Source organism: Pygoscelis adeliae, unplaced genomic scaffold (assembly GCF_000699105.1).
Source record: "Pygoscelis adeliae isolate BGI_AS28 unplaced genomic scaffold, ASM69910v1 Scaffold12, whole genome shotgun sequence".
NCBI classification, from domain to species: domain Eukaryota; kingdom Metazoa; phylum Chordata; class Aves; order Sphenisciformes; family Spheniscidae; genus Pygoscelis; species Pygoscelis adeliae.
This window is the reverse complement of record NW_008824290.1, coordinates 1,955,673-1,970,600: the sequence shown is the minus strand read 5'-3', so window position 1 is coordinate 1,970,600 and position 14,928 is coordinate 1,955,673.

Here is a 14,928-nt window from a genome sequence, read left to right as displayed (position 1 = left end):
ACAGCTGGGACAGCTGACCCCAACCGACCAAAGGGATATTCCATACCATATGACGTCATGCTCAGCATATAAAGCTGGAGGAAGAAGAAGGAAGTGGGGGATGTTCGGAGTTATGGTGTTTTGTCCTCCCAAATAACCGTTCCGCATGATAGAGCCCTGCTTTCCTGGAGATGGCTGAACACCTGCCTGCCCATGGGAACTGGTGAATGAATTCCTTGTTTTGCTTTTCTTGCATGTGCGGCTTTTGTTTTACCTATTAAACTGTCTTTATGTCAACCCATGAGTTTTCTCACTTTTGCTTTTCTGATTCTCTCCCCCATCTCACTGCGGGGGAAGTGAGCGAGCATCTGTGTGGTGCTTAGTTGCCGACAGGGGTTAAAACACAACAGCCACACAGCTTCTTGTCCACTTATGTTTATGCATATCATTTTATCTAATGCAATAGCTTCAGCAGATTCAGTAAACAGCTTATGTTAGCAACCTAATTATCACTGGGCCAAAATCCAAGGCCCCAGTCTTACACAAATCCTTCTCTTCTGCCACTTCTGTAAATACAAACCACTATCCAAAGCAGCTGCTGAACTTTAAGTGTAGAAAAGCATTGAGTTTGGAAGGTGTTCTTCATTTCTGTCCTTTTAGAATTTCAGCAAGCGCAAATCTCTTTCTAGGGAGTATAACACTTCGAGCTGGATCCATGTGTACATTTTTGGGGAAAGGATAGGTGCTCTGGACTGTGTTCAGGCAGAGAAGGCAGATAGAGAACATGCAGGTGAGGTTTCTCCACCTGAGATTTAAGTTAGCTTTTCACAATATGTCCCTCATGACCTTGCTATCCAAATGAGGCTTACTGCCTCAATGATACAAAAAGTATCATCTTTTTGTCACCTGATACTCGTGCACAGTAGCAATGGGCTCTGGCAGATGTTATCTAACAAGAACCATATGATAAGGTTGAAAAAGTGTGTATTTTTGATAAGTGATACAGAAGTTGCTAGTTAGATTACCACCAGCCAGATACACATTCCATCACCATAATGCAGCTGTTCAGCTGGTTGATGGATAACTTCTCTCAGTTGGCTTCATGAGCCTTAAAGGAATGAGCAGTTCATCAGATCCTGATAAGAATAACAAGCTATTTAGCTGCATAGGAAAAAGCTAGAAATGCATATACTTCCCTTTCTGCATCCACAAAGGAGCTGTAGAAAATTCGAGAGTCGTACATTTGACCTGGTGAGCTACAGCTGAGGGAGGTTAAGTGGCCCTGGTGGTATGCAAGGCATGTAGAATTGCAGAGAAAAATCTTTTCTCACTGATATATTACTTCAACAAGTCTCCAAGCACAGTATGGGGATTATGTATGCTCTGAAAAGCCCTAATATAAGTGGATAGTCCTATAAGTGCCAAGCCATCCTATTTGTACAAAGCCAGCAATGACTTATGAATTATGTGATCTGTGGGTAGTATAGTGTGAAAAATTCTTTATGACACTGAACTCTCAAAAACCAGATAGAATAGAATCATTAAGGTTGGAAAAGACCTCTAAAATCATCGAGTCCAACCGTCAACCCAATACCACCATGCCCACTAAACCATGTCCCTAAGTGCCTCATCTACCCGTCTTTTAAATACCTCCAGGGATGGTGACTCAACCACTTCCCTGGGCAGCCTGTTCCAATATTTGACCACTCTTTCAGTAAAGAAATTTTTCCTCATGTCCAAGATCCAGATTCAGCTATAGATCTTCCAAATCCAAACAGACTGGCTACAAACTGCTAACGGAGGGGCTTTAGTCGCCATCCTCTTTTTTATAGTCAGTGGCAGGTGGCAAGTAGTTGCTTGCTTTGTTAGATATGGAGGTAACTCAGCATTAGCTTCATGATGGTCACCTGCTTATCTTAAATTCTTGACCCACTGATGGATATAACTAATCTGATGCATAATCTTTTTCCTATAGTTCTGGAAGTTCCTTCTTGTGTCAGACCAAGAACTGGTAGGGAATGGTAACTGCATCGCCAAGGCTTGCTTGATATGTTCATAATCATCCTCCTTTAGGAGACGATAAGAAAATTGTGTCTAGCCAGCATTTATATTTTTGTTCATAATGAGCAGCCAGACACTATGCAAGCAGATCAGCTCAGACATCTAGAAGTGACATGTGGAAAGAAAGATGATTCGTATAGCTTCAATATCTACTGTTTGATCTGCTACTAACATCTGGACTCATGCTTCCTGGATTTTCCCTATGTCCATCTAGCAAGCAGAATCACCTACCCCAAATCACTCTCATGCCATGATGAAAAAAATTACCAACCAGTGATCAGTCCTTAAAACTCAGGGGCATGTATTCCATGATACACTTGGGGACAACAGTCTATGCTGCTCATTGCATAAAACAGCATAAAGGGTACATAATGAGACTTATTTCTAATGCCAGAAATTAATACTCGGAAGAACCTGTGTCAGTATCTAAAACATCACAAAATCTGTATACCTTACAAATCACCCATGGCCTCGAACAATAAAAATATTTGTAAATCAAGTGCCTTCCCCCCCCCCCCCCACAAACTTTTTTTAGCAAATGAGGAAGCAGGTATGTTTCCTTACTGAGGCAGCAGAATAATTTTTTTTTTCTGTATTTTCTGTATTTTCTATATTTATTACTGTTTTGATCCATCCATCTCTGATTGAACTACTACAAAATATTTTTTCTCCGTGTGCAGAGGATCATGACAAGAGTCTTCAATTAATACCGAGCTTCATTCCAAGCCAAAGCCAGTGACATGTGAAACTGCATTCTTTATAGTCTTGAATGTCCAGTAGAGTTTTAAATTCATGGCAGCAGGCTGTAACGCTGAAGTAAAAGAAACACAGTTTAGTTGGGCTCTGGTCCTACTTACTTTTGAAAAGCTCTGTATGTTCTTTACAGAAAAATGCATATTCTCTTTTAGAAAGAGTGAAGAACAGAGTTTTCAAGCCCAAGATCCTTGGTGCCACTACAGAATAAGACTTTTATATTTTGTGTCTGTAGTTCTCAGTCCTACAGTTGAGCAGGAAATGAAGCAGCTCTGACACTTATACTATAGTCATCAAAAGCACAGGAAACCCGTGTAACCACATACTCAGAGTACAAATGAGAATGAACAGAAAATATTTTCAATGGTGATACAGAGCTGCAAATTAGATTCAGCTCCAGAATTTAATGAAGCAATACATAGTAGTATATCAACATACCCACAACAATTTCTTCATGAATTAATACCATGTAAAAGCATTTGGAACTTAATGCAAAAAATAAAGTATACAAGTTGTAAACTTTTTGAGAGAGGTGACAAAAAGTGAGTAAGCAAGTTTCTGAGCTGCATCTTCAAGAGATATACAACTTAGGACAAGCACGGTCTAAGTCAGCATTTAGTCTTCCTTAAGCCTGCCTCACCTGGGGTGTATCCATTGAGTAATGTACAAAGCCACAAGGTTCTAGGTATATTAGGCTTCTGGGTGGGAGCAATTAGTGAGATGGTACCCGTTCTCATGTTGAAAGAAACTGCAATACAGGAGTATTGCATAACCCATAGCTGCAATGAAGCTAGCGGACTATTCTCTGGCATATGACATGGTTTTGCTTTCACCTCAATGTGCCATCATTTTTAGGGGTGCTTTATAAATTGTAGACATGCCTTCATGTCTAATCCAGCCTGTCCTATAAGCCAAGATGTTTTAGTATATTTCTTTTGTATTGTTGAAATAACAACATTCTTCCCTAGCTAGTGTGAATTCATAAGACACATTTCTGTACTGTGAATTTAGCCCGCTGTAAAGGGGACTGTCTTGTCTTGCTGGTGTCAAAATGAGCATATAGCTTTTAGGAAGACAATGAAATGTGTTTTGCTGGCAGGGTCATCCACAGCATCATCAGCTCTTCTGTGAGTGTTCTCCTCTGTATCCCGTGAGTACTGAGTCAGGAAAATGTCACTTCAGCTGTGTTTACATCCTTTCATGCTCATTTAAAAAAATATTCAAAGAATGAAGCTTTCTAAGATGACATATTTGGAAAAAAAAAAGGAAAAATTTAAGCTAAAATGTTTTCTGAAACATATTTATTATTTATATTCATTTCTACACCTTGATTTTTGATGCTTGATTATACAGATCAATCCATCAGGAAAGAGACATTAGCATGTGAGTTGTGTAAATAACCAACAACATAGAAATTGTGAAACAGGAATATTGATATTCACAACAGAATGCCGATGAATTAGTTTTGGAATACTTTTCAGATAATTAAAAATAATAAAATTAAAGTTTCTCAATCTGTTTATGAATATTCCAAAAAAGAAAAAAAAAATTTCACTCCAAAGTTTTATTATTTGTTCCACTTCAGTCACAGATCAAAAGATTACTTTCTGGGTGACATCTCTGTCTCACTGAACACAGCAACTGCTTCTGAGATTTACCCAGGTGTGGCAGATGAAAATCAGCTGTGTTAGGATCAGTCAAATGAAACAGACACTACACTGCTATCTAGAAGAGTGTAGAAGGAGACACATTGTCTATTTAGACTGAGCTATACATAAACTGTGTTTCTATAAAGATATCAGTTTTGTTAAACAGCTTTCATTACACCAATGTTAATCATTAAGTGGAAAAAATGTCTTTAAAAGAGTAGTTTTCAGTTTAATTAAAACTTACAGCTAGTTTAGGTGTATGATTGCTCAACAATACAAATTTGAACTAGCAAACCCACTGTAGTTTATGTAGGCTTTACATTTTCTGATTGCAAAACCTAAGCCAGTACAGAGCTGAAGTGCCATGGACAGATGTTACCTGATCCAGCACAAAGCTTGTTAATAAAACAATAATCTGTCAACACTTTAAAACAAATTTGAACAGCCAGGACAAATTTATTCCATACCAGTACTCTGTGTCATTTGGCTAACATGGTTTCAGTATGGCAGTACAAGTCCTGAAGTTGTATTTTCTGTTTTCAAACTATGGCTTCTCTATTTTACATTGGTTTAGCTGTAGCATTTAAGTGCATGTCTCAAGTTGCTCTAACTTGATTTCTGTGTACAGATAATACTAACAAAAGGATTCCCATACTTTCTGGAAGAAGTTTTTACTCCAAGAAATATTCTGAATATAAATGTCGGTATGTTCAATCACTATATCAAAAAAATAGGGTGAAGCAAATCAAAGTATATGCACCTAATGGAAAGAAGTTACAAATACCTGGGGAGGAAATTGGTTATGTTCTCAAGGCAAAATAGAAGTTGACTGCTAGGAAGTGGTTTTCTTGTCCCCTGGATGACAAGAATAAACCTTATCTAACATGGAAGATTCATCAGTGGAAATTGCCCCCGTTTTCTGTTAGCTGAATTGAACTTCTGCTTGGATTGTCAAGCAACAGAACAGCAAAAGCACCTCAGAGACTAATATCCAGAAGATGTTTGGATAAATACAGAGGGCATATATTTTTTTACCTGGGGAAAAACCCCAACAATAACAACAAAAATGTCTTCAAAATAATCTGTAAATGAAATATCATTTAAAACATTTGTTACAGAAATAAGCATGGATATTCAGTGTGCGTGGGAAAACCAGCTTGAATTCTTTTGAACTCGTTAATTTGTCCAACTGCCTTCAAAGTGATGTCCTATGAGTGATATTTACTATCTCTGAGAATACAGCTGTCATGTTACAAATGCAATGCAATTATAAGAGTTTTCCTTTTCCCTCATTTAGAAAAGTTTTCCAGTCTGTGCAACTTTCCCCTTTTACAGTATTGAATACCATACTTCTGCTTTAAGCATGACATGAAGTTCATCTTCTTTGGTTTTAATAAGTAAAAGAAAAACCCAAACCAGTAACTACAAGGTAATACACAAAGACCTCCCCAAACAAAATTAGGGTCCTAATAAGTGTTTAAAGATAGGTCTGCTAAAACTGGACAGAGATCTCTTGACAGATCTCTAAGCTCACTGAAATTTCAGAGTCGCGAACGTGCCATTTGCAAAGAGAAAGCAGTGCACTAAGGCAGAGTTGCGCTTCCCGCTATGATCCTTCTGCATCTACCTTTGCCTGACAAACACTACACACACCTCAGGCAAATTGTTTAGAACCTGAAATTTTGCATGTTCTATCCTAGCTTTAAAGTGATTGTTTTTTACAGAAAGTTTGAAATGAATGCTTTTATTATGTGAACATGAAAAATAACCCAAATCTTACTGTATTAATATTTACACCTGTAAAACACATTCAGAATATGTCTTTGCCTAGCTTATCATCCAGGTTTTATATTCTGTGGCATATGCAGTCAATGCAGTCTCTGTTCTCAAGGAATAGATGTGCACATGCGTGTGCAGATGTGCGTTGAGAGAGTGTGCGTTCTGATTCTGGAAAGGAGAGGGATCAGTTTCATTAAAACAGATAAAACTTCAAACAAACAAACAAAACATGCTAACCTGTTAATAATAAAAACTCCAGAAGATGTGAGGGTGAAAGCTGTCTGCCACCCTGTACCTTTTGGGATGGCCATTCCTACACAGCTATAACAGACTTATGTAGAGTTATTTAAGAGAACTCAAGCAAGAATTTATAGCTTCAGCCTCTGCAGTGTATTCTGCACAGGCATTTTATGTGATCTATTCAACAGATTGCTAAGATTTCCGGCACTGGAAGCAGTGGTCTCTTTGCTCCCCTTTGCTTGTGGCTCTGGAATTGACTGCCAAGGCAGGATTAGCCTCCAGGGCTAAGGGACATGGTGGCATTACCACCTCCCCCCTTGGACTCTGCTGGGAAGGAAGGGTGGACTAACACCTTGAAAACTCCTTCCTTGGCTACTGATTATCCCAAACTCCTTTGCTCCATCCTGTTTCCGCATTGTCCTACCCATTTTCAAGGTTATGCCAACTCCTTTGAATTTAGCTCCTTCTTCTGCAGTGGTAATAGCTACCTCACACTTCACTTTTCCCCTCCTCTTCCCCCGCCTCCCTTTTGTGAGCAGGCTTTCTGCCACTTGGTGTCCACAGCCTGGGATCCTGCCAACACAACTGAGACAGCAAGTCTGGAAATAGCCTATAGAGCCCCACTTTGCTAGACTGGAAACTTTTATATAAAATAGGCTGGAAAGATTTATACAATGGATTGGCATCTGATTAACAGAAAAACACACCCAGGAGCCAAAATGAATTTTGAGTACTGTGGAAGGATGCCAGTTTGACAGCTCTGCAAACCAAAGCTATCCACAGGACAGGTACGGGACAGGGACCAACTCCACCAACATCTGCCACCCTTTCTGAGAAAATCTGGCAGCTATGATGAGCAACAGTCAGTTTCTATAGCCATGATTTTTTGTTGTAGTAAGACCTGAGAGATAAACAATAAGGAAATAATCTCATAAACACTCTGTATGTCTGTTTAGGGTAGACTTTTTTTCCTTCTCTGAAGTTCATGGCAGCAGTTTGGGTCACATTGGCATTTACAGTAGGTCAGACTCACACCACCACTCAGTTTTCAATTGCTCAGCAGAACTTTTTTTTCAACAAAAGAAAAGTAATTTCAGGTGGCAAAAATTTGCAAATCCATCAATCCATCTGACTTCAGATAAGTTGTCTGTTAAATAAGACCCTACCAAGGTCAAAAGTATTGACACCTAACCCCTGGAGAGCAGATACATCTAGGAAAAAAAAACCATGCTTCACGTCATGAAGATATTTTCCACTTAGTTATTTTAATATACAGAAATAGAGTTCTCTAAGTCCAATGGAATTCATAACATATCACAAACTTCAGCTTTTTTTTGTTCCTTGTGAACTCCTTCATTTTCAGCAACTGAAAATAAAAAATTAGAACCACCTTAATATCACCAGCAGTATATTACCAACCATTATTGCATTTTGTGTTCCATGCATTCTTTGAGTGCGTGTTTGACTTTACTAAATTACAGTGATTCTAAGTCTGGCTTTTGGAATCACAATAGGAATAGTTGTTCTAATCTATATTACTCCAGCTCTACTGTTTTCTTTTCGTAATTTCAAGCCAAAATTAATTTGAAGCGCTGAGTCAACACCACTTTTCTTGTTTCTTTGTTGGTTTTGAAAATACTGGTTTTAACTGAACTGAAAGTGCATAGATTAAAAAAAAAAAGTTATTCACTGAGAACTAAGTTAAAATACTTTGAAGTTTTTATTGCCCCCGAGGTAAGATACCACATTCCTGAAGCTTTTGAAGGACCCAAAGCCTGAACTGGGTGTTTAAAAGAATTGCTTGAAATTTTCGATCAGATTGTTTTTCAGTGGAAAATTGAAGTTTCAATAAACTCAGTTCTTGTAAAACACTGACTGGTTTCAGTTAACTTTATTTTTTAACAGCTGACATCTGAAAAATAAAACATTCTATTTTTCAGACAAAAACATAAAAACATTGACCCAAAGTAATCTGGGGTGAGTAAGATACTACATTAGGTAAAATAAATATTGCTCCTTATTCCTTGGTCTGATTTGGGGTTGTCTTCCAAAAGATAAATAGGCCATTCACATATGAAGGTCATTATATTCTGTTTCTAGAGTCTACTGTGGCAAACCTATCATCACTTCTGATGAAAGCTGCCTAAAACTGTTCAGAATAGACTCTTACTTCTATGGACAATGCAATATACTTGCCTACCATAAAGTCAAGTAATCAATCAGATACATATCAAAACCTCACTGACATAGTGTAGCAAGTTATTGATAATATTTTTCCATGAAAATATAATTAGAACTTAATAACTTCTTTTCCTTACATAAAAATTTTAAATGCCTCTCATTCCCTCTCATTTTTTCTTCTCTCCCTTTATCAGCTTTAAATTTTCCAAGCTGTATGTTACTGTGCAAATATATTATTGTGGATAATGTCTGACACGCCCACTGGCCTTGGGATAGTCAGTACACCAGCTTGTGCTGTAATTATTGGAGGCAAGGTTGTACTTTCTACAGTTGTAACAAAGTAAAACCACTTTAAAGATTTTCTTTTCTTATCCTCATCTCCCCCATTTTAGGATCATAGGACAGGTCAGGTTGGACAGGACCTCAGGAGGTCTTTAGTCCAACCTCCTGCTCAAAGCAGGGTCAGCTTGAGGTCAAACCCAGGTGGTTCAGGGTTTTATCCAGTTGTCTCTTGAACACCTCCAAGGCTGGAGAGGGACTGCACAATCTCTCTGGGCAACTTCTTCCAATGCTGGACCATCCTCATGGGGAAAAAGTTTATGTCTGCTCTGAACAGCTCTTGCTTCAATTTATGCCCATTGTCTCTTGTTTTCCTGCAATGCCCCGCTATGCCTCACACTGTATTCCTGGTGACCTTCTGTTAGGAGTTGAGGTCTGCTGTTTGGTCTGCCCAAAGCCATCTATTTTCTTGTCTGGACAAGCCCAGCTCCCTCAGCCTCTCTTCGCAGGACAAATACTCCAGCACCCCAACATCTTCATGGCCTTCCACTGAACGTGGTGTGGTTTATCAATATCTGTCTTGTAGAGAGGGAGCAAAAACTGGACATGATACTGTAACTGTGGTCTAGACAGTGCTGCGTAGAAGGATAATCCCTTTCCTCAGTGTACTGGCTCTGCTCCTGTTAAGGTAACCTGGGAGGCTGCTGGCCTTTTTTCTGTAAGGGCACTGCTTTCTCATGCTCATTTTACTTCCCACCAGGGTCCCCAAGACTGTTTTTTGCAGGGCTGCTCCCCAGTCATCACTCCCTAGCCTGTATCATTGCAAGGGGCTCTCCCTTCCCAGGAACAGGGATCTGGATTTATCCTTGTTGAATTTCATATAGTACCTACTGGCCTTTTCCTCAAATTCATATTCTTCTTCTTTCTTTAAGAAGAATTACAAGAAATTTTCACTTGTCGTTAGTTTGTCTATGACTCATAAATAATCAATACCTGTCCTAAACGCAGGACAGAAGAGAGAGTTTGGGTTCCAGGCTGGAGCAAGCTGAATGGTGTCAACTGCATGTGCAAGTGTGCCTGCCATAAGGTAGGCATGAGAAAATGCACTTCAGCCAGGGGTAAATATGCCTTTTTTGGACCAGAGGTATATTACTTTCAGAGACTGTGTTAGACTTTCACAGATGCTTAATACAGTAGAGTTTGACCTGCCAAGAGTTGACCCAATTGTATGTCTGTGGCTTAACAACGTCCATTATGGATCCCCTCAACTTTGCCTTTGGTACTGAGGTCAATAACATTTTTTTTATCAGATAAGGTTCAACTACTCTTTAGGCAACAAATTCCAGTTAAAAGAAAGAGAAAGTCAGAGTGCAAATAATGTCTGGTTTATTCCCTTTGCTGTTTAATTCAATGCCTTTTTTTCTTCATGGATTTATTATGCTCTCGCAGGACTTAATAGTAACATTGACTGGAGCTGAAAGCCATGTCTTTGACCAATGTTGTAAATTCTGACAAGTCCCAGGCTTTTCCCGAGTGTCATGTCAGCAAATTACTGGGTCTAACACAAGCAGTGCCTAAAACAGGTACTAGCAGTCATTAATTTCTCTCGGCAGAAGATTTTCTCCCTTCAAAAGTCATGCTCTCTCTTGCACTCTCCAGCAGGCAGAGCATTAATTCTCTTGCTTTCTTAAAGCACATTGACACAGTTTCAGCTGGAGGGATGAGACAGCTTGCAGCTTCCCCATAGCCCAATTGAACTGCTCTGTACTAAGAAAGCATCACCATCTTTTGAAAGTCCTGATATGGTTGAGCTTTGAAATAGGTTCCGAGTTGTTCAGTCATGTCAAGAAAAGGTATGTTTATCCATTCTTTATGTGCCTAGCAAAGCTCAGGGTCATATACAGGGGCAGCTACAAAGTTTAAGTGTAACCACATTAAGTAGTTGTGCAGTAATGAGTTTTCACAGTCACAAGAAAAGCTTAAATCTGGTCCAAGACCTATTTAAGTAACCTCAGTGCTTTATCACATCTGTCTATAACAAAAATTCTGAAACTATCCATATCCCTGATAACAACCCAGTTTCTGTATTTATTGGCTCCTAACCTCACAAAGTGTCTCCATGATTGGCCTAAAATACCAGAATGCTGTCTGTAGTTGTCTTCACATGCCAGTTCTGGGCAAATGGATGTTGTAACCAGTTTATGGAAGATAATCCCTGCAGTAAGTCACTGAAGATGTCTGAAAATATGGTTATGGTGCTCATCACAACTACTATCTTAGGTATTAAAATATTCCTTCAAGGTGTGGAAGATCTGAATTCAGGGTTACTGAATCTCATAACCCTTCAGGGATGACCCTTGCTACTGAGTTCTTCTAAGTCCATCCTTCATTCCCTGGCTGAGTCTCTGTCCAGCCAGGGATCTGAGAGTCACAGTGTGATAAAGAACACCCACCCAGGAGCTGTCTAGCTTTCCTCTGGTGTCCAGAAAATTCATATGAGATGAAAACTGTAGAAGGTTGTAATCTCTATGTTTATGATCATTCCTGACACTTTTTGTCCAATGTCAAATAAATGTCAGATAACTTGACTTTCCTTCTATTAGTTGGAGCTAAAACTCTCTTTCGCTTGTTCTCTCTTGCACTCCTCTCTCCACTGTAGTTGATTTGCTGCTGAGAACATTCTGGAGACTGGTGTTTGGGTAGTCCCTAGAAAAGGAAAGTCAAACCTTCTTATACTGAGAGAGACTAGGAATCCAAGTCCATTTCTCGGGGCCTTTTTACTGCTAGGCTATTAAAATGGAGCAGAGACAGAGGAACACTATGTCCTCCTAAAAAAAAAAAAATCCTAACACTTCACCACAGAAAATACCTGAATAACAAACCTGCTCTCCAAATTTGAAGACATTTTGTCCTCTTATAGTAAAGGGCACACCAATATTTACTTTAGAAGTATAGATCATTCCATAAGAAATATGAATGTAAGATTTATTACATCCAGAAATCTGTGCTTTTCAGGGTTGGGGAACACAGAGAAGTAGTATTTTAAAATTTAATTAGGAAAATATGTATTTACCTGTCTTTAAAAACTGTGTTGTGTTTTTACTGATTTTAAGATTTTAAAGGACAGTGAAGCAAATTTTTGTAAGTTTCTGGAAAGAATAAGTCTTTGCTTTTACTGAGGTTTAATTAGTTAATTTAACACAGCATTAGCCTTACTATGAAGCTTTATAAAAAATTTCGTTTCCAAGTAGCTTTCCTGTTCAGATATAAGAAAGTGCATCTAAACCAATAAAGCCTGATTCAGGAACTGATGGGCTCATTTGCATCCTGGCCAGAACATCAATCAATAGCTTTCATTTTGTTTAAAGGCCAGGGGCCAAATTAGAGTTTGAAAAGTCCTTGTAAAACCTCTGGGTAATTTTGAGATTGAGTCTAATGAAAGATTAATGAATACAGGCATCCATTTCTAGCCCATCTATTTACATATGACTTCTACCTTCAGTCCTGCTGAGTGGCAATCAAAGTGAATCAGTCTATTTCGGCAGATAGTGCTGACTAGCTAAGAATAGCTTCTGCTACTATAGCAGTCTCTTCATGTCATTCTTTTCTATGCCTGTATCATAAGCCTAGAAAGTCAGATATAGGAAGAAACAGTGGGTGCAGTCTGGGTGTTTATAACTCATAAAAAAATTTACCATAATTTCCACTCTAAGTATAAAATACCTAACTGGGGTAAATATCACCACATAATGACTCCTCCAAGCTATAGACATGGAGAAAAATTTCCACTGGTGAATGACAGCAGAATGTTTTTTCAATCATAAATCATATTTCCAAAACAAACATCTGAGTATATTTGGATACATGATTCTTTTTACAATGGTAATCACTAGGTTGAGTAACTCGATGTATTTTATTCTCTTTAATAAATGCAGCTAATTAATTTCACTTTTCCAGTATGATTTGATCTGCAGAGAAAAATACATATTTTCATTACTGCTACGTTATTTACTTTTATGAAACACTTGATTTGTTTTCTTGTTTAAGGGAGACTAAATATTCCTGGTCCAAAATTTTGTTGCAAGACTAACAGCTCAGGTTTTGTTTTCATATGAAATGAGTTATTTTGTAGAAACATTTTATGTGGCCCACAAAAAGAATGAATTGTCTTTCCTGATGAAAGCTGCTAGACATTTCTTATACTACCCAGCTTAACTTAAGCTTCATGAGAACCCTCCCCTAAATTTCTTCTGAATGATATTTTTACTGTGGAAATGCTACTTTGAGACTCAGAAATGTGTGAGAAGCCTTTGTTTTCTGGCCTATTTGTTTCTTTTTCTTCAATAATGATGCCATTTTTTACTATAAAGAAAATAAATATTTTTAAAGTAGTCTTTCTTACAAATGTTGCTTCTTTTTCTTGTACCTTCATATTTTAAACTTTATATATAAAATCAACCAATGTTCAGAACACACTTTTTCTCTCCCCTTCTCCAGATAAGTAGATAATACATATTTGCTTTGTCCTCATCACCATCAAATAGCTGAGTGTATCTGAAGTGTTCTTCAGTCATTCCCTCTCTTTCAAGCTACCTGTGAAACTCCCAGTTGCTCTTATCATCTGTGGAACATCACTCTCAAAGTCTGAGGAATACCTGCTAGCTTTGCATTGGCAAATCCTTTTATTGTTACTAGATGCTAATCAGAGAAGTCACTGATATTGAAGAAATGATGTTACAGAGCTCTGCTCCATGCTACTGGAAGGGAATTCTATTCATAGACTTCACAATTCAATGTAAAAAGAATAACAAAGTGTCCCAGATATTTTCTTGATCGTGATTAGAGAACTTGAAGCAATCAGTAGAAGGTTTTACTCATGCTGTATGTACTAAAAGGAAAAAGGTGTATTCTATTGCATCTGTGTAGACATGGAAAAAGATTGGACTTGCTTTAGGTTTTCTTCTGGTTAATTGGATAATGGGTAAAAAGAGCTGGTTTTCCTTTGCTGTGAATGTTAATAGCTTAATTTTTAATGTGAGTTCTAGAAAAATCAAGATGTTCTACACTGGGGTCAAGAAAAAGCACACTTTAATTGAGACATAAAAATACATATGGAGGAAAGGTACAACAGTCATCTCTTGACAGAGACATGCATATCATGCACTTAAGCGTAATTATTTCCAAACTGAGTTACAGAGTTTAGTTGTGCAAGCTTGTTATTTTGCTCTGTGTTAGAATGGCCAGCGCAATAAGCACCCAACCAGTGACTGAAGTTTTTAGGCACTGTCTCACTACAAATGGTAAATGGTAAAAATTAGCTTAGCAACTAGAAGAATGTACTTTTAGACTCAGTGTTGAATGGTACCTAAAGATGTCTATTATTAATACAGGTTATTAATAGACATGGTTAAGAGCTTAATTTAATAAATGATTCATCTTTGTTATACTGGAGAGGGTGCTGATGAAGAAAAACCTTTTGAGAAAAAAATAATTGCCATAAAACAAACAATGGTGGATGTGTTATAATAATTTTTAGATGATGACATTTGAAGCAACTATTTCTGGATGATTACTAGGCCTTTGTGATTACACAGAACTTTATAAAGGTGTGGATGGGACTCCAGGTGTCCTCAGAAAATTAAAAAAAAAACCAAAAAGTTTCTCATAGACCTCACGTATGTTACTCAAACATCGGTGATCTCATTGCTCTTCTGTAATAATCTCATCATGGGTTCTGCCAGATTAGTGACATATCTGTATGTAGAAATGACCTGACTCTGCAGTTCCAGAGCCACAAATTCTACAGAACTTCTTTCTACACACCAAAAATAACAAGGGTCATTTGCTACCTCATGTGAACAGCACTGTACCAGTCCTGAAGACACTAAAGCTTAGCAAAAAAGGCAAAACCACATTGAAATTAATATCCCAATTCAGTTAGAATTTCAGAGTTATGAGCACAAAGGTAATAACTACCACAAAGGCAGTCTTCATCGAGAGTTACCAC